The 22335-nt window shown below is 40.2% G+C and overlaps 1 pseudogene; it reads right to left on the bottom strand.

Moving 5' to 3' along the window:
- Positions 1-1060: 1060 nt before the first annotated feature.
- LOC148200264 (uncharacterized) lies at positions 1061-17340 on the bottom strand (annotated as a pseudogene).
- Between the last annotated feature and the right edge of the window lie 4995 nt (positions 17341-22335).

Here is a 22335-nt window from a genome sequence, read left to right as displayed (position 1 = left end):
GGATTCGCTATATACTTCCGAAGTTGAGAGACGTGGAAAACGGGGTGAAGGTTGGATAGCTGGGGCGGCAATGCAAGCTCGTACGCTACTAGTCCGATCTTCCTCAGGATCTGGTACGGCCCAATGAATTTGGGAGACATCTTCTTTGGACGAACGGCTCGTCCTACACCAGTGACTGGATTGAGTCGAAGGAACACATGATCTCCTGCAGCGAACTCCAACGGTCTTCTCCTCTTATCAGCGTACGACTTCTGCCTGCTCAAAGACGTCTTCAACCTCTCCTGGATTTGCTTGACTTTCTCGGTCGTTTGCTGGATAAGCTCAGGTCCAGTCAGCACGTGCTCTCTTTCCTTGAACCAACAAAGTGGCGTTCGGCATTTCCTCCCATATAGTGCTTCAAACGGTGTCATTCCAATGCTCGTCTGGAAACTGTTGTTATACGTGAACTCCACTAACGGCAGAACCTCATCCCATGCGCCTAAGTGATCTAGGACGCACGTCCTCAGTAAATCTTCTAACGTTTGGATGGTCCGTTCAGACTGGCCGTCCGTCTGAGGGTGATATGCTGAACTCATTTGCAACTTACTACCGAGCTCGCTTTGAAGTGACTGCCAAAACCGTGAAGTGAACCTTGTGTCTCGATCGGAAATGATGCTCGACGGCACTCCATGTAAGCGAACGATCTCTTGGATATACAACTTGGCTAAGTTGGTCATCGACATCTTCAAGTTAACTGCCAGGAAGTGGGCGCTCTTCGTTAGCCTATCCACGATCACCCAGATTGAATCATGATTCCTAACCGTGCGTGGTAGATGAGTCACGAAGTCCATGGATATGCTGTCCCACTTCCATTCGGGAATTTCCAACTGTTGAAGTAATCCGCCAGGTCTTTGATATTCTGCCTTCGCTCGTTGACAGGTTAGACATGATGCCACAAAACGAGCGACATCACTCTTCAATCCAGGCCACCAGAATGATCTCCGGAGGTCTTGATACATCTTAGTCATGCCAGGGTGCATGCTAAGACGGCTGTGATGACCTTCCTCCAGAATAATTCTCTTCAGCTCGCCATCATTCGGAACGCACGTTCTGCCCATGTAACACAACATGCTAGATCTTTGAAACTCTCCACTAAGCTCCGCTCGCGCACCATCATGGACGACACATGCACTACTTTCCTGCTTATAGCGTCCGCTACTACGTTCGCCTTTGCTGGATGATAGAGTAGCTCGAAATCATAATCCTTTAAGAACTCGAGCCACCTCCTCTGTCTCATATTCAACTCCTTCTGATCAAAGAGTTACTTGAGACTCTTATGATCACTGAAAACTTGGAACGTGGATCCATACAAGAAATGCCTCCAAATCTTCAGCGCAAAAACGACCGCTGCCAACTCCAGGTCGTGCCTTGGGTAATTCCTCTCGTGAGTCCTCAACTGACGAGACGCATAAGCTACCGCTCGCTTCTCTTAAATCAAAACACAACCCAAACCTTGATGAGAAGCGTCGCAATAAACCTCAAACGGTTTAGACGTGTCCGGAATAACCAACACTGGAGCGCTCGTCAATTTCACCTTCAACTCCTGGAAACTGGCCTCACAACGATCTGTCCAAGCGAACGGCTGATCTTTTCGGGTCAACTGAGTTAGCGGCTGATGGACAAATTTGTAAGCACCAAAATATGATGTCACAAACTTGTTTCACAATCGGCAAGTATGACCGAATCGTTCAAGTAATAAACTTGGTAAGACCAAGTATCGTTCTTCCCAAAGGACTCACAGCCTAGTTTAGTTGTGTGGTTTCTTGATTAACTAAGACTTAAAGACGAAATAGTTGGATTTTATATGCAAGAGACGAAATTTAAATATGTATGCATGAAGTTTGATCAATGGCAAAGACAAAAGATAAACACTTTCAATGGAATATATGACTGAATATGTTGTTGGGGGTCAATTTCATCTCATCCACTCTCATACATTTTAGGAATTCAACATTCAAATCATCATTGTTAATGCCACTCTCTAAAGTACCATTCTAGATGGCTTCTCCCTAATCACGAGTTCATACAATTCCTAGCATTCCTAATGATTAGTTCATAAGTGCAGGAGCTTAACGACAACCAATATAATATTGGGAGAAATTCCCCGGATCTAGACTTCCCCGTACGTGTCCGTATCGACAAAACCAATAATCATGCAATAGAATGAGTTAAACAATGCAAGCATTAAGCAAAGAGGAAAAACCCTAACTAATGATGAAAGAAAGCATAAGTCTTAGATTAAGATGCAAGCATAAATTCCATATATGAGAGCTTCAAGAGATTACATTGATTCCCCAACAAACATACAAGGTTTAGTTCACCATATTCATGGTGAACCTAGATGAATTACAATGAAAGTATGAAAGAATAAACCCAATAAAGGTGAAGAGGTAGCCTGAGCATCCAAGATCCTCCTTCAAAGGGGTGGAAGAGAGAGTGTTTGCTTCGTTTCTGCCAAAGATACAAACCCTAGGACGTCCTAAAGCTTATATACTATTCTAAAATTACAAAGAATCAAAAGCCCAAGCCCATTAAAGTGCCGCTCAGCGGTGATTGCGGGTCTCGTTTTCTCCCCTCAGCGGCCATTTTGCCCCTCAGCGGACCTCCCGCAACCTCTTGAGTGCCGCTCAGCGGTAAAATGCCGCTGAGCGGTGCCTTCGGCTTCTCCTTTTGCACTCTTTGATTCCTTTTCTGATTCTATCTCTCTCCTTCTTCACTTCTTTCACTAAATTCACCTTAAAACCTGCACAAAAACACTGAAATCAAGCATAAACCTGTCCAGCTCTCTTATTTCTGAAAATAAAGATAAAAGCATGATTTCAAGCTAGTTTTTAAGTCTAAAGGTTGCTTTTAGTATCAATTTTAAGCATGAAAATAACAGTTTTTCAACTGTTATCACAACCCCAAACTTAGAACTTTGCTTGTCCTCAAGCAAACAAAATGTAACTCCATCTCCAACCAATTCATATGACGGTTCACTCATTCAAAAATCCTCTTTTTTTCAAGATAAGTAACTACTTCACTCAAACTTATGACCAAGAGTTCAATCAAGATGTGCTCATGCTTTAGTGTTCACAAAGTCATTTAAATTCCAACAAATGCTATTTTTCATGAATGATCAATGAATTAAGCATGGATGTTCATGTGCTCATGGAATATTTCCTCACTAGATAAAGTGTTTCACTCAACACACAAGTGTATAAGAGGTAAAGTGTTTCACTCCTTCACTCTACTATCACAATGTCACATGAATCAACTTTGCCTTTCATTTTACCACAATCAAAAACATTCACAAGCATGCATCATCACAAGGACTTTTCAATGGCTTATAATGTGGCTGGGCTAACAAGAAAATTGGTTTTTCTGGATCACAAAATCCTTGAGTTAAGAGAATCATAACAACACAATCATCTTATTTATTCCCAACTTTCTTTTATCTTTGCATTTGCATTGAGCTTTACTTCTTTTTCTTTTCTTTTTCTTTGCTTAATCTTACTTTTTAGCTCTTAGCTCAATGCTCTTCTTTTCATGTTTTCCCAACAACCCCAAACTTGAACATTTAACAATACCATACAAGATCTTCTACTTAACTCAAGGTAAAGATTTTCAATCAAGGGTTTTCAGTGTATGTTCAAGGCTAAGGGTTCAAAGGATAGAACACAACGTGTTCTCTTTTAGTAGGCTAACTTTATGAATTTGGCCAATAAAAAGGGTTCCAACAAATGGCCTTGATCACATGATGCAAAACAAGCAATTGATTCAATCATAGAAAACCTGGGCAAAATCATTCATGCTTTCAAAGTAATAGCATTCAATCATACCAAAAACTCTGGAGCTCAGAACCTCACATATAAGCTCATTCACATTTGACATACACATCCTGCTTAATTTCACAATCACAATCATGATATCATGCATTTGTTCACAAAGCTTGTGAATCACCTGTATAAGCATTTTAATGTGCACATCTATCTCAACATCAATCAATCAATAAGCATCATCAAGCAGTACTTATCACACAATCACAGTTAATAGCAAACCATCATAACAAACCAGGTGTTCAATAGAGTACATCAAACCCTAATCTAAAAACAAAAACAAATAAGTTCAGAAAACTTAAACCACAAAAGCATAATCATATGATAGCATTCATCAGTAAATGCTATCTCAGCTCCTCATCAGTCTGAGCTGTCCTCTGTATCTTCCTCTTCCTCCTTGGATCTTATGGTCTTGATTCTTTTTGCCCGATGAGGAGGCCATCCCTGCATCAAACATAATTCACAAAACCAACAGATACATTGTTAAGCATTAGTAAACCACAATGAAGAAATCATCCCCTTCAATGATGCTATCTCCCAACCCCAAACTTAGATGGAAAACTAGTGAGAAAGTGAGTGAAAGGGAGATTTTCTTAAGAGGGAATAGAGAAAAGATGTGGAGAACCTTAGAAAAGGTATGTGGGAGTGTGTGTGCAGAGAAGAGCCTGAAAATAAAAGCTTATGCGCAGCTTAGGGTATAAAAATACCCTAATGGGCTCGGGTCCCGCTAAGGGGAACTAAAGCCCATTCTGCGAGAGTACCGCTCAGCGGTAAAATACCACTCAGCGGCACTTGCGTGATGTGCTCTTCTCCTTCTTTTCTTAACCTACGTGCCTCCTAGACATGTCCCTCATAGGTTCCCTGTAATTCAATGTTAAAAATGCTTATGCAAACCCTAACTAAAATAAACAAACAAAAACAATCAATCAACTGGGTTGCCTCCCAGGTAGCGCTTGTTTAACGTCACGAGCCTGACCCAAAATCCACCAACACCCATCAGTAGGTGTTTCAAACTTACCAGCACCCATCAGTAGGTGTTACAAACTGAATATCCATCAGTAGATACTTAACCACCTAGCATCCTTCAGTAGATGCTATATCCAACAAAATAGTTACAAAAATAATGTCCACAAATTAAAACTTACAAAACCAAAATAAAATCAAAAGTTCTTAAATCACTGGGTTGCCTCCCAGCAAGCGCTCTTTTAACGTCATTAGCTTGACCCAGTAAAGCTTAAGTTCCTTCTTCTTTTTCTTCTTCCTACTGAACTTCTTCAGAAAGTTGATCAAACCAGGAACCTGTTGCAGTGTCTCAATCATAGGAACTTTAATCTCCAATTTCTTGAAGATTTCCATAAAGCACTTGAATTTCTTTTCCTTCCCATGATTCTTCTTTAGATGAGGATGGGATTTTTCATATGATTTCTTCTTCTTTCCTCTCATCTTCTTTTTCTTCCTTTTTCTCTCCCTAAAATTTCTCTTTTTCCTTTCTTTCATTTTTTTCTTCCCTTTTCTTTTTCTTTTCAACTTCTTTCTTTTCACAGAAATCTTCTTTCTCTCTTCTCTCTCAACCACTTCTTTCTCTTTTTCTTCATCTTTATTTTTCTCACTCAACTCTTCTTTCTCTTTTCTCTCTATCTTTTCCGCATCTCCCTCTATTTTTTTCTCATCAAGAATCTTGTCACTTTCAGTGACATTGGTTTGCCCTTCCTCCTTAAGGTTAACTTCAGTATTAACCTCATCATTCAATCTCTCACTAATGTAACGAAAGTGCATCTCTATCCTTTTACATGATTCTTCAATGCTTTTCTGAGTAGAGTCGGAATTTTTCAAAAATCGTTGAAGGGTGTCCTCCAAACTTTCTGATAGAGAGGGTTTTCGCTGCCATTGTTGTGGTGGCGGCCTATCAAATTCTTCGGCAGCTTGAGTGTTTTTGTGATGACAATCAGGTATATGTATGTACTGTTGAACTGCCTCCTCCAACGTTCTCCTTTTTCCCGATAGAGAGGGTTCTTGCTGCCATTATTGTGGTGGTCGATTCTTAAATTGTTTGACAGCTTGCCAAAATTGATCATCATCCATGCCTGAGTGAGATCCCACCAGTGGTTGAAATTACCTTAGTAGAATTGAGTGCCCATATAGTTAAATTCTTGACCAAATTGCATCCTGCAAACATTAGGCACAAAACTCTAGGAAATATTTGTTAGCACAAAAAGATAGAGAAAAAAATCAAAGGATATAATTGAAAAGATAAGAAGATAGGAAACAGAAAATAAAATAAAATAAAAACAGAAAAAATCAAATAAAATAAAAACAGAAAAAATAAAAACAGAAAAATAAAAACAGAAATTCAAAATTAAAGTCAAAGATAATCAATAATCACACAAATTAACCAGTTAAACCACGAGTCCCCGGCAACGGCGCCAAAAACTTGATGGACAAATTTGTAAGCACCAAAATATGATGTCACAAACTTGTTTCACAATCGGCAAGTATGACCGAATCGTTCAAGTAATAAACTTGGTAAGACCAAGTATCGTTCTTCCCAAAGGACTCACAGCCTAGTTTAGTTGTGTGGTTTCTTGATTAACTAAGACTTAAAGACGAAATAGTTGGATTTTATATGCAAGAGACGAAATTTAAATATGTATGCATGAAGTTTGATCAATGGCAAAGACAAAAGATAAACACTTTCAATGGAATATAAGACTGAATATGTTGTTGGGGGTCAATTTCATCTCATCCACTCTCATACATTTTAGGAATTCAACATTCAAATCATCATTGTTAATGCCACTCTCTAAAGTACCATTCTAGATGGCTTCTCCCTAATCACGAGTTCATACAATTCCTAGCATTCCTAATGATTAGTTCATAAGTGCAGGAGCTTAACGACAACCAATATAATATTGGGAGAAATTCCCCGGATCTAGACTTCCCCGTACGTGTCCGTATCGACAAAACCAATAATCATGCAATAGAATGAGTTAAACAATGCAAGCATTAAGCAAAGAGGAAAAACCCTAACTAATGATGAAAGAAAGCATAAGTCTTAGATTAAGATGCAAGCATAAATTCCATATATGAGAGCTTCAAGAGATTACATTGATTCCCCAACAAACATACAAGGTTTAGTTCACCATATTCATGGTGAACCTAGATGAATTACAATGAAAGTATGAAAGAATAAACCCAATAAAGGTGAAGAGGTAGCCTGAGCATCCAAGATCCTCCTTCAAAGGGGTGGAAGAGAGAGTGTTTGCTTCGTTTCTGCCAAAGATACAAACCCTAGGACGTCCTAAAGCTTATATACTATTCTAAAATTACAAAGAATCAAAAGCCCAAGCCCATTAAAGTGCCGCTCAGCGGTGATTGCGGGTCTCGTTTTCTCCCCTCAGCGGCCATTTTGCCCCTCAGCGGACCTCCCGCAACCTCTTGAGTGCCGCTCAGCGGTAAAATGCCGCTGAGCGGTGCCTTCGGCTTCTCCTTTTGCACTCTTTGATTCCTTTTCTGATTCTATCTCTCTCCTTCTTCACTTCTTTCACTAAATTCACCTTAAAACCTGCACAAAAACACTGAAATCAAGCATAAACCTGTCCAGCTCTCTTATTTCTGAAAATAAAGATAAAAGCATGATTTCAAGCTAGTTTTTAAGTCTAAAGGTTGCTTTTAGTATCAATTTTAAGCATGAAAATAACAGTTTTTCAACTGTTATCAGCGGCGCCACTATCTTAGCAAAACCTTCAATAAAACGTCTGTAGTAGCCCGCCAGTCCAACAAAACTACGCACCTCAGTGACCGAACGCGGACTCTCCCATTCCAGTACCGCTCGTACTTTCGCTGGATCCACCGAGATGCCTCCAGCCGACACCACATGACCCAAAAATTGAACCTCCTTCATCCAGAATTCGCACTTAGACAACTTGGCATATAACTCCTTCTCCCGCAACACTCCAAGTACAAGTCTAAGATGTTCTTCATGCTCGTCTTCGGTCTTGGAATAGATGAGAATATCATCTATGAAGACGACCACAAACTTATCCAAATAGGGCCTGAATATGCGGTTCATATACTCCATGAACACTGCTGGGGCGTTCGTCACTCCAAAAGGCATCACCACATATTCATAATGCCCATAACGAGACCTGAATGCTGTCTTCTGGATGTCGTCTTCCTTAACCCTGATTTGATGATATCCGGATCTCAAATCAATCTTCGAGAACACAGCAGCCCCATGTAATTGATCCAGCAAGTCATCAATCCTAGGCAATGGGTACTTATTCTTGATGGTCAGCTTATTTAATTGTCTGTAGTCTATACATAACCGAGAGCTGCCATCCTTCTTCCTTACTAACAGCACGGGCGCTCCCCAAGGTGATACGCTCGGCCTAATGAATCTCTTCTCTATCAACTCTTCAATCTGCTCCTTGAGTTCAGCTAACTCCGCAGGCGACATTCGATATGGTTGAACCGAGATAGGAGCCGTTGTCGTCACCAAATCAATGGTGAACTCCACTTCACGCTGAGGGGGAAGTCCAGGGATCTCTTCTGGAAAAACGTCCGCGAACTCATCCACAACCGATCGTCCAGTACCGCTTCTAGTGGACGATCGTTCTTCTACCATTCCCTTGGATTCCAGATCCTCTTGAGTCATAATCAGGAAACAGCTGGCGCCTTCCATAATGTCTTCTTTCAGCTGACCGAGCGTCACTAAAAGAACTTCTTCTTCTTCACCAGGAAAAATCAATTCCTTCGCTCCACAATCAATAAGAATGCGATTGGCAGTCAACCAATCCATTCCTAAGATCACCTCCAAACCTTGAAGAGGTAAGCAGATGAGGCTAACCTTAAACTTACGTCCCTCCACTTCTATAGGACACTTGACGCACATAGTGGACGTCCTAACCTCACCAGCTTCTGGGGTAGACACCACCAGATCAAACTGCATCTCGCTCACTTCTAATCCCAGCTTTTCAACACACGCCTTCGAGATGAAGGAGTGCGTTGCCCCCGAATCATACAAAGCACAGCATGATCTACCAAACAGCATGCATTCACCAACAATAAGATTACCTGAGCTCGCTGCCTCAGCGCTCGTTATAGCATACACTCGCCCACTTGCTTGGGCTCGTCCTCCTCTCGGCTGATTTCTTCCAGCATTGGGTGGCCTCATCACCGCACGCCTACTCATATTGCACTCATGATCCGAGTGTCCGTTTCTTCCACAACGATTACAGTGCTTTACTCCCACCAACTGAGGGCATGAAGACCTATAATGTGGCCCTCCACACCGGTAGCAAACCACACTTCCCTGTCCAGACGGTCCGACAGGAACCACTGCTTGAGATCCGCTCGCCTGAGAAGACTGGTTTGGACGAGCGTGATAACAGTTGAAAAACTGTTATTTTCATGCTTAAAATTGATACTAAAAGCAACCTTTAGACTTAGAAACTAGCTTGAAATCATGCCTTTTATCTATATTTTCAGAAATAAGAGAGCTGGACAGGTTTATGCTTGATTTCAGTGTTTTTGTGCAGGTTTTAAGATGAATTTAGTGAAAGAAGTGAAGAAGGAGAGAGATAGAATCAGAAAAGGAATCAAAGAGTGCAAAAAGAAGAAGTCGAAGTCACCGCTCAGCGGCATTTTACCGCTGAGCGGCACTCAAGAGGTTGCGGGAGGTCCGCTGAGGGGCAAAATGGCCTCTGAGGGGAGAAAACGAGACGCGAAATCACCGCTGAGCGGTATTTTACCGCTGAGCGACACACTTATGAGCTTGGGCTTGAATTCTTTGTAATTTTAGAGTAGTATATAAGCTTTAGGACGTCCTAGGGTTTGTATCTTTGGCAGAAACGAGGCAAACACTCTCTCTTCCACCCCTTTGAAGGAGGATCTTGGATGCTCAGGCTACCTCTTCACCTTTATTGGGTTTATTCTTTCATACTTTCATTGTAATTCATCTAGGTTCACCATGAATATGGTGAACTAAACTTTGTATGTTTGTTGGGGAATCAATGTAATCTCTTGAAGCTCTCATATATGGAATTTATGCTTGCATCTTAATCTAAGATTTATGCTTTCTTTCATCATTAGTTAGGGTTTTTCCTCTTTGCTTAATGCTTGCATAGTTTAACTCATTCAATGCATGATTATTGGTTTTGTCGATACGGGCACGTACGGGGAAGTCTAGATCCGGGGAATTTCTCCCAATATTATATTGGTTGTCGTTAAGCTCCTGCACTTATGAACTAATCATTAGGAATGCTAGGAATTGTATGAACTCGTGATTAGGGAGAAGCCATCTAGAATGGTACTTTAGAGAGTGGCATTAACAATGATGATTTGAATGTTGAATTCCTAAAATGTATGAGAGTGGATGAGATGAAATTGACCCCCAACAACATATTCATTCATATATTCCATTGAAAGTGTTTATCTTTTGTCTTTGCCATTGATCAAACTTCATGCATACATGTTTATTTTTTTTCGTCTTGCATATAAAAATCCAAATATTTCGTCTTTAAGTCTTAGTTAATCAAGAAACCACACAACTAAACTAGGCCGTGAGTCCTTTGGGAAGAACGATACTTGGTCTTACCAAGTTTATTACTTGAACGATTCGGTCATACTTGCCGATTGAAAAACAAGTTTGTGACATCATATTTTGGTGCTTACAAATTTGTCCATCAAGTTTTTGGCGCCGTTGCCGGGGACTCGTGGTTTAACTGGTTAATTTGTGTGATTATTGATTATCTTTGACTTTAATTTTGAATTTCTGTTTTTATTTCATTTTATTTTATTTTATTTTATTCTATTTTCTATTTTTATTTTATTTTATTCTCTGAATCTTATATCTTCTCCTATATCTTTTTGTGCTAACAATTGTTTTTAGGGTTTTGTGCCTAATGTCTGCAGAATGCAATTTGGTCAAGAATTTAACTATATGGGCACTCAATTCTACCAAAGTAATCTCAACCACTGGTGGGAACCTCACTCAAGCATGGATCAAAGCCAATTTTGGCAAGCTGCTAGACACTTTGAGAACCAACCACAACAGCAATGGCAGCGAAAACCCTCTCTATCAGAAAGTTTGGAGGACACCCTTCAACGATTTTTGAAAAATTCCGACTCTACTCAGAAAAGCATTGAAGAATCATGTAAAAGGATGGAGATGCACTTTCGTTACATTAGTCAGAGATTGAATGATGAGGTTAATACTGAAGTTAACCTTAAGGAGGAAGGGCAAACCAATGTCACTGAAAGTGACAAGATTCTTGATGAGAAAAAAATAGAGGGAGATGCGGAAAAGATAGAGAGAAAAGAGAAAGAAGAGTTGAGTGAGAAAAATAAAGATGAAGAAAGAGAGAAAGAAGTGGTTGAGAGAGAAGAGAGAAAGAAGATTTGTGTGAAAATAAAGAAGTTGAAAAGAAAAAGAAAAGGGAAGAAAAAAATGAAAGAAAGGAAAAAGAGAAATTTTAGGGAGAGAAAAAGGAAGAAAAAGAAGATGAGAGGAAAGAAGAAGAAATCATATGAAAAATCTCATCCTCATCTAAAGAAGAATCATAGGAAGGAAAAGAAATTTAAGTGCTTTATGGAAATCTTCAAGAAATTGGAGATTAAAGTTCCTATGATTGAGACACTGCAACAGGTTCCTGGTTTGATCAAATTTCTGAAGAAGTTCAGTAGGAAGAAGAAAAAGAAGAAGGAACTTGAGCTTTACTGGATCAAGCTAATGACGTTAAAAGAGCGCTTGCTGGGAGGCAACCCAGTGATTTAAAAACTTTTGATTTTATTTGGTTTTGTAATTTTAATTTGTGGACATTATTTGTAATATTTTGTTGGATAGCATCTACTGAAGGATGCTAGGTGGTTAAGTATCTACTGAAGGATACTAGTTTGTAACACCTACTGATGGGTGTTGGTGAGAAAATTTTGCACTTACTGAAGGGTGCTGGTAAGTTTGAAACACCTACTGATGGGTGTTGGTGGATTTTGGGTCAGGCTCGTGACGTTAAACAAGCGCTACCTGGGAGGCAACCCAGTTGATTGATTGTTTTTGTTTGTTTATTTTAGTTAGGGTTTGCATAAGCATTTTTAACATTGAATTGCAGGGAACCATGAGGGGCATGTAGGAAGGCACGTAGGTTAAGAAAAGAAGGAGAGGAGCACATCACGAAAGTGCCGCTGAGCGGTATTTACCGCTGAGCGGTACTCTCGCAGATGGGCTTTAGTTCCCCTTAGCGGGACCCGAGCCCATTAGGGTATTTTTAAACCCTAAGCTGCGCAGTTTATACTTTCGACTTTCTCTGCACAAACACTTCCACACACCTTCTCCTAGGTTTTCCACATCTTTTCACTCTTCCCTCTTAAGAAAATCTCTTCCTCACTTTTTCACTAGTGTGCCATCAAAGTTTGGGGTTGGAAGAGAGCATTCTAGTTGGAAGCATTCTCATTGCATCTAGTATCTCCACCCAAGTAAGTAAAATGCATTTTGTTCATTCTAGGGTTCTTGAATTTGAATGTGATTGTCAAAGCATGAATATTTAGGGGTTTTGATTTCTATGCATGATTTGATGATATATTTGATGTTTGAACCGATTAAACTGCATGATTATGAACTGGAAAACTGAAAATTGCATTTGGGTGGAGTTAGGAAGCTTTAAAATTTTTCAAAAATCTGCAGAGTTACCGCTGAGGGGTAAATCTGCCGCTGAGCGGCACTCTGCCAGATTTGGTTTTTCTGATTTTTGCGTGTTGGAATGTGGCACTGGTGGCGCTGAGGGGAAATTCTGGCCCTCAGCGGTGGTTTAGCTTCGAAAGGAGTGTGTTCTGTGTTTACTAATGATTAACATCATGTTCTGTGGTTTTGTTTGTGTTTGAATGTAGGAATGGCATCCTCATCAGGAAAAGATTGAAAACCATGGCAACCAAGAGAAAGGAAAAGGAACCAGAGCAACCCCATCTGGCAGGTTCCTCTCTAGGAAACATGAGAAGCACTTTAGGGTGGTTCAGGACAGGAGACTTCTGATGGAGAGAAAGGTTGGAATGATACCTAACTTTGCTCCTCAATTTGGAGAGCAAGTGTTAGGGAATGATTGGGGAAAGCTAGCCACTTATCCTGCACCTGCCAACATAGCTGTGGTGAAGGAATTTACACCAATGCAAAGAAGATTGGTGATTATCCAGCTGAGAATTATTTGGGCTATGTCAGAGGCCATGCTATCAGGTATGATCCTGATTCTATCAACAACTTCTGGATACTGTGTGGGCTGGTGAGCAATGCCAGTTTGCTCTTTGCATGGAGGAAGGTGCTGATTTGAGGATGTGGAGAGAGTATTGTGTATACCTGGAGGACACTTCCAAAGGAATAGATCTGGCTCAGTGGTTAACATTAGGAGGACAGATTTGACTCCTCTTGCAAAGTATTGGATGGCATTTTCTCATGCCAACATTCAGCCATGTTCACATGTGTCAGATATTACTCTCAGCAGGGCACTATTCATCTACTGTGCTATCAGAAACTTGAATGTTAATATTGGGCAGGTGATAGCTGATGAATTAGTGTGTGCTAACACCTCAAACAACAAAGCACCACTGGACATCCTTCTTTGATCACTCACCTTTGCAAGCTAGCTGGGGTGGACACTTCTGTTCCACCATTTGAGAGGCCAAGAAAAGCTATTGATGAGGCCTATTACAGACAGTACTGTGGAGGTGAGGAGAGCCAGCCAGTTCCACCACGCCGGCTCGTAGAGAGAGAGGCCAGCACAGAGCAGACTTGCTGATACACATGAAGCAGAACCATTCCAGATGAGGGACATGTATATGTCTCTTATAGGTGCTCAGTTGCAGTCCATCACAGAGGGCAGGTGGCCACTGCTGAGATGATAGTGGGGATGTATGATACACCTCCAGCCCACAGGTGGACTATGGATGAATTCCATAATGTGGTAGCTTGGCCAGAAGAACCAGTACATGGAGGAGGAGCTGGAGCAGCTGAAGCTTCAGCTAGAGATATGGAAGAAGATGAAGCTGAGGAGGAGGATGCATTTGATGATGATGATGGGAAGAAGAGGAAGATACAGAGGACAGCTCAGACTGATGAGGAGCTGAGATAGCATTTACTGATGAATGCTATCATATGATTATGCTTTTGTGGTTTAAGTTTTCTGAACTTATTTGTTTTTGTTTTTAGATTAGGGTTTGATGTACTCTATTGAACACCTGGTTTGTTATGATGGTTTGCTATTAACTGTGATTGTGTGATAAGTAATGCTGATGATGCTTATGATTGATTGATGTTGAGATGATGTGCACATTAAAATGCTTATACAGGTGATTCACAAGCTTTGTGAACAAATGCATGATATCATGATTGTGATTGTGAAATTAAGCAGGATGTGTATGTCAAATGTGAATGAGCTTATATGTGAGGTTTTGAGCTCCAGAGTTGTTATTGTTGAATGCTATTACTTTGAAAGCATGAATGACTTTGCCCAGGTTTTCTATGATTGAATCAATTGCTTGTTTTGCATCATATGATCAAGGCCGTTTGTTGAAACCCTTTTTTTGGCCAAATTCATAAAGTTAGCCCACTAAAAGAGAACACTTGTGTTCTATCCTTTGAACCCTTAGCCTTGAATACACTGAAACCCTTGATTGAAAATCTTTACCTTGAGTTAAGTAGAAGATCTTGTGTGGTATTGTTAAATGTTCAAGTTTGGGGTTGTTGGGAAAACATGAAAAGGAAAAGCATTGAGCTAAGAGCTAAAAAGTAAGAATATGCAAAGAAAAGAAAAGAAAAGAAAAGAAAAAGAAGCAAAGCTCAATGCAAATGCAAAGAAAGTTGGGAATGAATAAGATGATTGTGTTGTTATGATTCTCTTAACTCAAGGATTTTGTGATCCAGAAAAACCAATTTTCTTGTTAGCCCAGCCACATTATAAGCCATTGAAAAGTCCTTGTGATGATGCATGCTTGTGAATGTTTTTGATTGTGGTAAAATGAAAGGCAAAGTTGATTCATGTGACATTGTGATAGTAGAGTGAAGGAGTGAAACACTTTACCTCTTATACACTTGTGTGTTGAGTGAAACACTTTACCTAGTGAGGAAATAGTCCATAAGCACATGAACATCCATGCTTAATTGATTGATCATTCATGAAAAATAGCATTTGTTGGAATTTAAATGACTTTGTGAATACAAAAGCATGTGCACATCTTGATTGAACTCTTGGTCATAAGTTTGAGTGAAGTTGTTACTTATCTTGAAAAAGAGGATTTGTGAAGGAGTGAACCATCATATGAATTGGTTGGAGATGGAGTTACATTTTGTTTGCTTGAGGACAAGCAAAGTTCTAAGTTTGGGGTTGTGATAACAGTTGAAAAACTATTATTTTCATGCTTAAAATTGATACTAAAAGCAACCTTTAGACTTAGAAACTAGCTTGAAATCATGCCTTTTATCTATATTTTCAGAAATAAGAGAGCTGGACAGGTTTATGCTTGATTTCAGTGTTTTTGTGCAGGTTTTAAGATGAATTTAGTGAAAGAAGTGAAGAAGGAGAGAGATAGAATCAGAAAAGGAATCAAAGAGTGCAAAAAGAAAATGGCCGCTGAGGGGAGAAAACGAGACGCGCAATCACCGCTGAGCGGTATTTTACCGCTGAGCGGCACACTTATGGGCTTGGGCTTGAATGGTTTGTAATTTTAGAGTAGTATATAAGCTTTAGGACGTCCTAGGGTTTGTATCTTTGGCAGAAACGAGGCAAACACTCTCTCTTCCACCCCTTTGAAGGAGGATCTTGGATGCTCAGGCTACCTCTTCACCTTTATTGGGTTTATTCTTTCATACTTTCATTGTAATTCATCTAGGTTCACCATGAATATGGTGAACTAAACTTTGTATGTTTGTTGGGGAATCAATGTAATCTCTTGAAGCTCTCATATATGGAATTTATGCTTGCATCTTAATCTAAGATTTATGCTTTCTTTCATCATTAGTTAGGGTTTTTCCTCTTTGCTTAATGCTTGCATAGTTTAACTCATTCAATGCATGATTATTGGTTTTGTCGATACGGGCACGTACGGGGAAGTCTAGATCCGGGGAATTTCTCCCAATATTATATTGGTTGTCGTTAAGCTCCTGCACTTATGAACTAATCATTAGGAATGCTAGGAATTGTATGAACTCGTGATTAGGGAGAAGCCATCTAGAATGGTACTTTAGAGAGTGGCATTAACAATGATGATTTGAATGTTGAATTCCTAAAATGTATGAGAGTGGATGAGATGAAATTGACCCCCAACAACATATTCATTCATATATTCCATTGAAAGTGTTTATCTTTTGTCTTTGCCATTGATCAAACTTCATGCATACATGTTTATTTTTTTTTCGTCTTGCATATAAAAATCCAAATATTTCGTCTTTAAGTCTTAGTTAATCAAGAAACCACACAACTAAACTAGGCCGTGAGTCCTTTGGGAAGAACGATACTTGGTCTTACCAAGTTTATTACTTGAACGATTCGGTCATACTTGCCGATTGAAAAACAAGTTTGTGACATCATATTTTGGTGCTTACAAATTTGTCCATCAGAGCGTAAGGAGGTCTCCTCTGGACAGTACCTCCCCTGGACACTATCGGTCCCCTACTCGCTTGCTGCTGCTTCTTTTGCCGTTCCGCTTCCGCCATGTTCCTCTCCAAGACTTTGGCTCTCTCAACCATAGCAGGGAACGTTCGGATACACAAACTGGAAATCAGTACTTTCAGGTCACTCCGCAATCCATTCTCAAATTTTTTACACTGCCACACTTCACTCGTGGCCATAGTATTGAATCTGACGAGATGCTTGAACTTATTGGTGTATTCGGAAACGGACATACCCCCTTGAACCAGTTGTAGAAATTCCACCTCCTTCGCAAACCGAACGCTGTCCGGGAAGTATTCTTCATAAAATTTAGTTCTAAACACTTCCCAAGTGATCGGCTGTCGCGCGTCCGCTAGAATGGCTCTCGCGCTCGTCCACCAATGACTCGCTTCTCCCGTCAACAAATATTCTGCGTACGCTAATCTATTCTCATCTGGACATCTCTTGGCATTGAAGATCTTCTCTATATCCCTTAACCACTGATCCGCTTCGTCTGGGAGACCTTTCCCACTGAACTTAGCCGAATGGTGTTGGAGGAAACTCTCCAAGCTCCACTCAGCGGTAGGCGGGGCAGCATTGGAAGAAGACGCTCCCGCAATGTGCCTGGTTGCTACTAGAATCTCCATTAGCTGCCTTTGAGTTGTTTCCGAACTGGTTCGCGAGGCTTCCAAACTTTGCATGGCACTCTGATTTTGTTGCATTAGGGTGGCATTTTGTTCCATTAAGGTTGTGTTTTGTTGCTGTAAACGATCGATCACCGTCTCCAACAACCTAGCGTTGTTGGATGCATCTGGTTCGGTAGGTTGAGGTGGAGAAGGGAGTCTAGGTGCCATTCGTTCTCTGGACACAGAGGAAAAACGAACGTTAGCAATGTGCAAAGAGTTAAAAACAATAACTCATTAAACACACAATAAGCACACAGCAAAAGCACAATGCACTCATAACCTACAGCGTCCTTTAAGAGAACAAAACTGCTCTGATACCACTAATGTAACATCCCAAAATATAGTAATTACCATAATCAGAATTAATTACATTAAGCAAATAACCAGTGCAGTCTTACAAAAACCGAACGAGCGATAAATGCCGAACGGCCAAAAGATACAGAAATAACGAACGTTCAAACATACAAGAGTTCAAGGACGAACGGCTTTACAAAACTATAACCGAACGTCCACAAAGTAAACTTAACAAAACTAAAACACACGAGCGAGCGCTCTAAGGCTCGGCTTTAACTTCAACATCCACCAGATTTGCGTCCTCCAAATTTTCTTCTTCTAGCACTTCTTCAAGGGACGCACCACCATCTGCTCACATCCACATGGATGATCATTGTAAGGACAGGATGAACGTACATAACAAGATGACAACACAAAGAAGAACGAAAGGGTAAGCTTAAGTAATTTAAATTCATACTTCAATATTTCTATTCAAACAAACACATAACTTCAATACATATAACATCATCCAAAAACATGCATATATAAATACTAGACCGACCGTCCGGACCGTATGAATCTGTGTAGTTACAAGCGTCCTTGCACCCGAGTGGTGTAGTAACTGGGATACACCAAACAGCTGCCACTCGAGGTCAGTCCGTTCTTACGTCACCCATGTTAACTTGTGGACTAAGTGTTGGAACAATCGGTACCGTTATAGAGTCGCGCAGCGGAATAAAATACTTAGAAAGCGTGTTACGGTCACAAATCAAGTTTAATGGTCCGTTTTAGAAAAACAATTTTCTTAGAGAAAATTTATCAAACAGTTGATGTACGTACAATAAAATGAGTGTAGGGAATAAGAAGATCAACACATAATTTTTATCCTGGTTCGAATCAAAAGATTCTACGTCCAGTCGTTAATCACTATAAATAGTGATTAACCTTTTTCACTAAAAATGGTTTCACAGATTACAACAAATAGTGAATAAAGCAGATAAATAAACCTTCCTTCGACGAACGAACCGGAAGAAGAACACTCTGCCAACTCGAAGAGAACCGCTCAGACTATCGACAAACGAAACGCGAGCTTCTCCTATTCACGAGACCAGGCAAAGCACCTTGCTAACTCGAAGAGAGCTTGCTCCGACTATCGACACACGACACACGAGCCTCTCCTGTTCACGAGACCAAGCAAGGGAACTTGAACTATAGCTTCTGAGAACTTCCTCTGACAAACAGTATTCTGCAAGAGCTTCTGTTCAACAACTCTTTTTCTTTGATTTCTCCAAATCAAAATATATAGCCAAGTACACTGAATGCCAAAGGTCAGCTCCCAACTGCCATGAATAATCGATTATTGTAAGTGATAATCGATTATTCAAGTCCGTTACAGGGTTTTCAAAATGTGATAATCGATTATATGAAGAGATAATCGATTATTCCTGTATGACTTTGTGATAATCGATTATTGCCATTCCATAATCGATTATTGCAGTTAAAAATGCAAGTTTACAAGGTTTACAAGAACTTCCTACTACATTTAATTTCTACAAATTGCTTTTAACTAATTCTAATATCTTCTTCAACTAAAACTTCTTGTAGCATCATCAAAACAAATTTCTTCAAGATTTACCAATACTCCTTATTGGTAACACTAAGGACCTCCTGCCGTTCCCACACATGACATACTTCCTCTACATGAAGATAGTATTCACGGAACATCAGGATGGACAGCGAGGCTTAACTTATCCACAGTCATACTTTACCAAAATTAATATTCAATATACAACAGAGTCGTTCCTCCATGGAACGCTCGTTCAAATACCAAAATCATAATTTCACTTCTTATAGTGTTCGCACACCTTAATACTTCCTTTTATTCACATTTTCATTCTATGTTCCACTTCCATAAAAAGACGAGCGTTCAATCCTCTACACAACGAGGACGAACGTCGAGAGTGAGACCGTGGGGTTTCTTTTTACAATAATAAGGTTGACGCTTTGAACATGACGAACGTTACTTTTGCTAGAATCAGTTGAATGAACCGACTCATAGCGATATAATATAAGTGTTTCAGGATAATTTAAATTTAAAGACTTTGATCTAAATTCAAAAGGATAAGGATATAACCAGATGATTTATTTAGTACTCTGAGGGCAATTGTTTAACAGGATCGACCTCCAGTCAATGACTGCAAGCGAATATTCATTTACTAAAAATCTGAGACGAACGCTATTTACGTACGTTCTGGAATCAAGGATATTGACGAGCGTTCGGTATAAGACCGTACACTTCTTAGGACGAACGCTAAGTATAAGACCGAGCGCTATTAGGACGAACGCTCAGTATAAGACTGAACGCTACTTTAAGACGAACGCTCGGCATAAACCGAGCGCTTATTAAGACGAATGCTAGGTGTAAGACCGAGCGTTACTTAAGACGAACGCTTGGTATAAACCAAGCGCTATTGGGACGAACGCTCAAATAGCATTTCAAATGGGGACGCTCGTTCTAAGACAGAATCCTTTCCAAATGAAAGAATTTCACTCTAAATCATTTTCAGAGAAACCGAACGGTATATGACCGTACGATAACGAACGTATTTTATCATATGACAGGATCATTATTTTTCATATTTTCATCTTCATCTAAGCTTAACATTTCTCATACGAATCATAATCTTATAACTTCCGTTTCATCATTTAATTCCCATACTATATGGATTTCACATTAAATCATACTATACAAAAATTATCCAGTATTCAATTCATGCATATCAGCCAGCGCATACCATATTCATTCATGCATAACAGCGATCGTTCAAGCATACTCAAACACAGCATACATCTCATACATTCCATTTCCATCATGCTCGCACACAATCATATACGTATGAATTAAATTATTAAGCTTCCCTTACCTGGATAGCAGTGTACTCCCAAATGCAAGGTTTTGGTTCGACCTCTAACAGCGTTCTACACTCAGGTTCACTCAACAACTTCCACTTAGTCTAAAAACACCAAAAATCAGAATAACTCAGACCTAGAACCCATGCATGCAACCAAAACTAGGGTTCGCATGAAACCAGAAAAGATAAACGGTTGACGACGAGAACTTACCAGTTCCGATCCAAATTCTGTTCGGTCCAAAAGGAAGATCACAGCTGGACGAACGTTCCTACGGTTCTGAAACGTGATCGGAGAAGGAAACGGTGAGTTACAGAAGAGAGAAGTTTGAGAGGTTCTAGAGAGAAGTTGGAGAAGATGAAGAGTTGAGGTTTCTGAGGAAGAAGATGAGTGGTACAGGTGAGAGGAAGGGTTTTTCGAAAACTCATTTTGTTCAATCCACGTTCGTGCGGACGAACGTCTCCCGATCCGACACCTGCACACTCACTCTGACTTCAGAACCTTCCAACGTGACAAGTGGCGCTCGTGCATGCAGCGGTGAGTGCGTTTTCAATGCACTGAACGTGTGACGAGACGCATTTAATGAAGCTGACAGGTGACTCAGCAGTGCAATAAGTACAGATTTGACATTTTAATTATGTTTAAATTTTTGGGATCTCACATTTTTAAATTCTGTTGTCTTGTTTAAATTCCAGTCAGTTTTAATTTATTTTTTCGTGTCAAACCAAAAAAATCACAAACCCCCCCCCCCCACTTCGTGTAAAAAATCTGAGACTGAACCAACACAAATTGGTCCTTGAGAGACGACCTAGGAGTTACTTCCTAGTTATACTGCATTAATCTCGTGCAATCACTTTTTGCGAGAGGCGCGACCCTCTTACCAGCTGGAAGAAGAAAATCTGGAAGAGGCGAACCTAGTGGAAGTCGAAGTAAAGGCCGAACTGTAGGACGTTCGGTTGGTAGTTAGTAATTTATTACGAAGTGATCGTTCGATCACTTGCTTTCCCCTTTGTTTATTTGACCGATCGGTAAAATTTGACTTTTTTAAGCCGTTCGGTTTTGTTCTCTTAAAGTTTTGTACAGTTTACTTTTGACAAACCTATGTAAGGCCGTTCGGCCAAAATCGCACGTCTGTTTAGTATAAAACTGAACTGGTTTATTATTAAATGTAATCAATTCTATTATATGGTTTTTACTGTATTTTTGGAATGTTACACAGAGCGAATAGAAAGACTTACCAGCCCAGCTTCACAAACCGAACGGTTTATCTGGAAGCTCTTGACGCCGGAAGTGCTTCTACGGTGCCGGAATAGTGATCGGAGTAGAGAAAGTGAGTGTTTTCTTAGAGAGAAGATGAAGAGGATGTAGAGAGAAGGAGGAGAGAAAGGGGATTCTTCAGAAATCTGAAAAGAGGGTGCATGCAGAGAGTGGAGTGTTTTTCTGAAAATCCAAGTTTTGCTTCCCACTCAAAACGAATGACCCCTCCTCAGTTGACACCTATTTCCCACTAGCTGATTTCTGACTTCCCTCAGCTTGACACCTGGCGTTCGTCATCTGAGTGTCGAGCTCCCCTCTTGACACGTGAATTCCACTAACGACACGTGCTTGGATTTTACCGGTTCTGATATTCCCCCTAACTACAAAAATTTTCGTCCTCGAAAATTAAGACATACTAGAGAATACACGAGAGCACTTGTCCCTACTTGAAATCTTCAACTTCCCACATAATGTCGTCAGTCTTCTCGTCCTAGACCACTCTCACCCATCTGATGGCTTTTCTTTTGTAATACTTGATTCGGCTATCTTCAATACGCACTGGTTGCATCTCTACCGATAGGTTTCACGAATACGAATGTCTTCTATCTCTAGCACATGAGACGAGTCTCCAACATACTTCCAGAGTTGATATACACGAAAATGGTTGAAGGTTGGAAAGTTGAGGAGGCAAGGCTATCTCGTACGCTACCACCCCAATACGTC

The sequence above is a fragment of the Vigna umbellata genome, chromosome 4, assembly GCF_029865625.1.
Source record: "Vigna umbellata cultivar VRB3 chromosome 4, Vumbellata_1.0, whole genome shotgun sequence".
In the NCBI taxonomy this organism is placed as follows: Eukaryota; Viridiplantae; Streptophyta; class Magnoliopsida; order Fabales; family Fabaceae; genus Vigna; species Vigna umbellata.
This window is presented reverse-complemented; position numbering and strand designations above follow the sequence as displayed.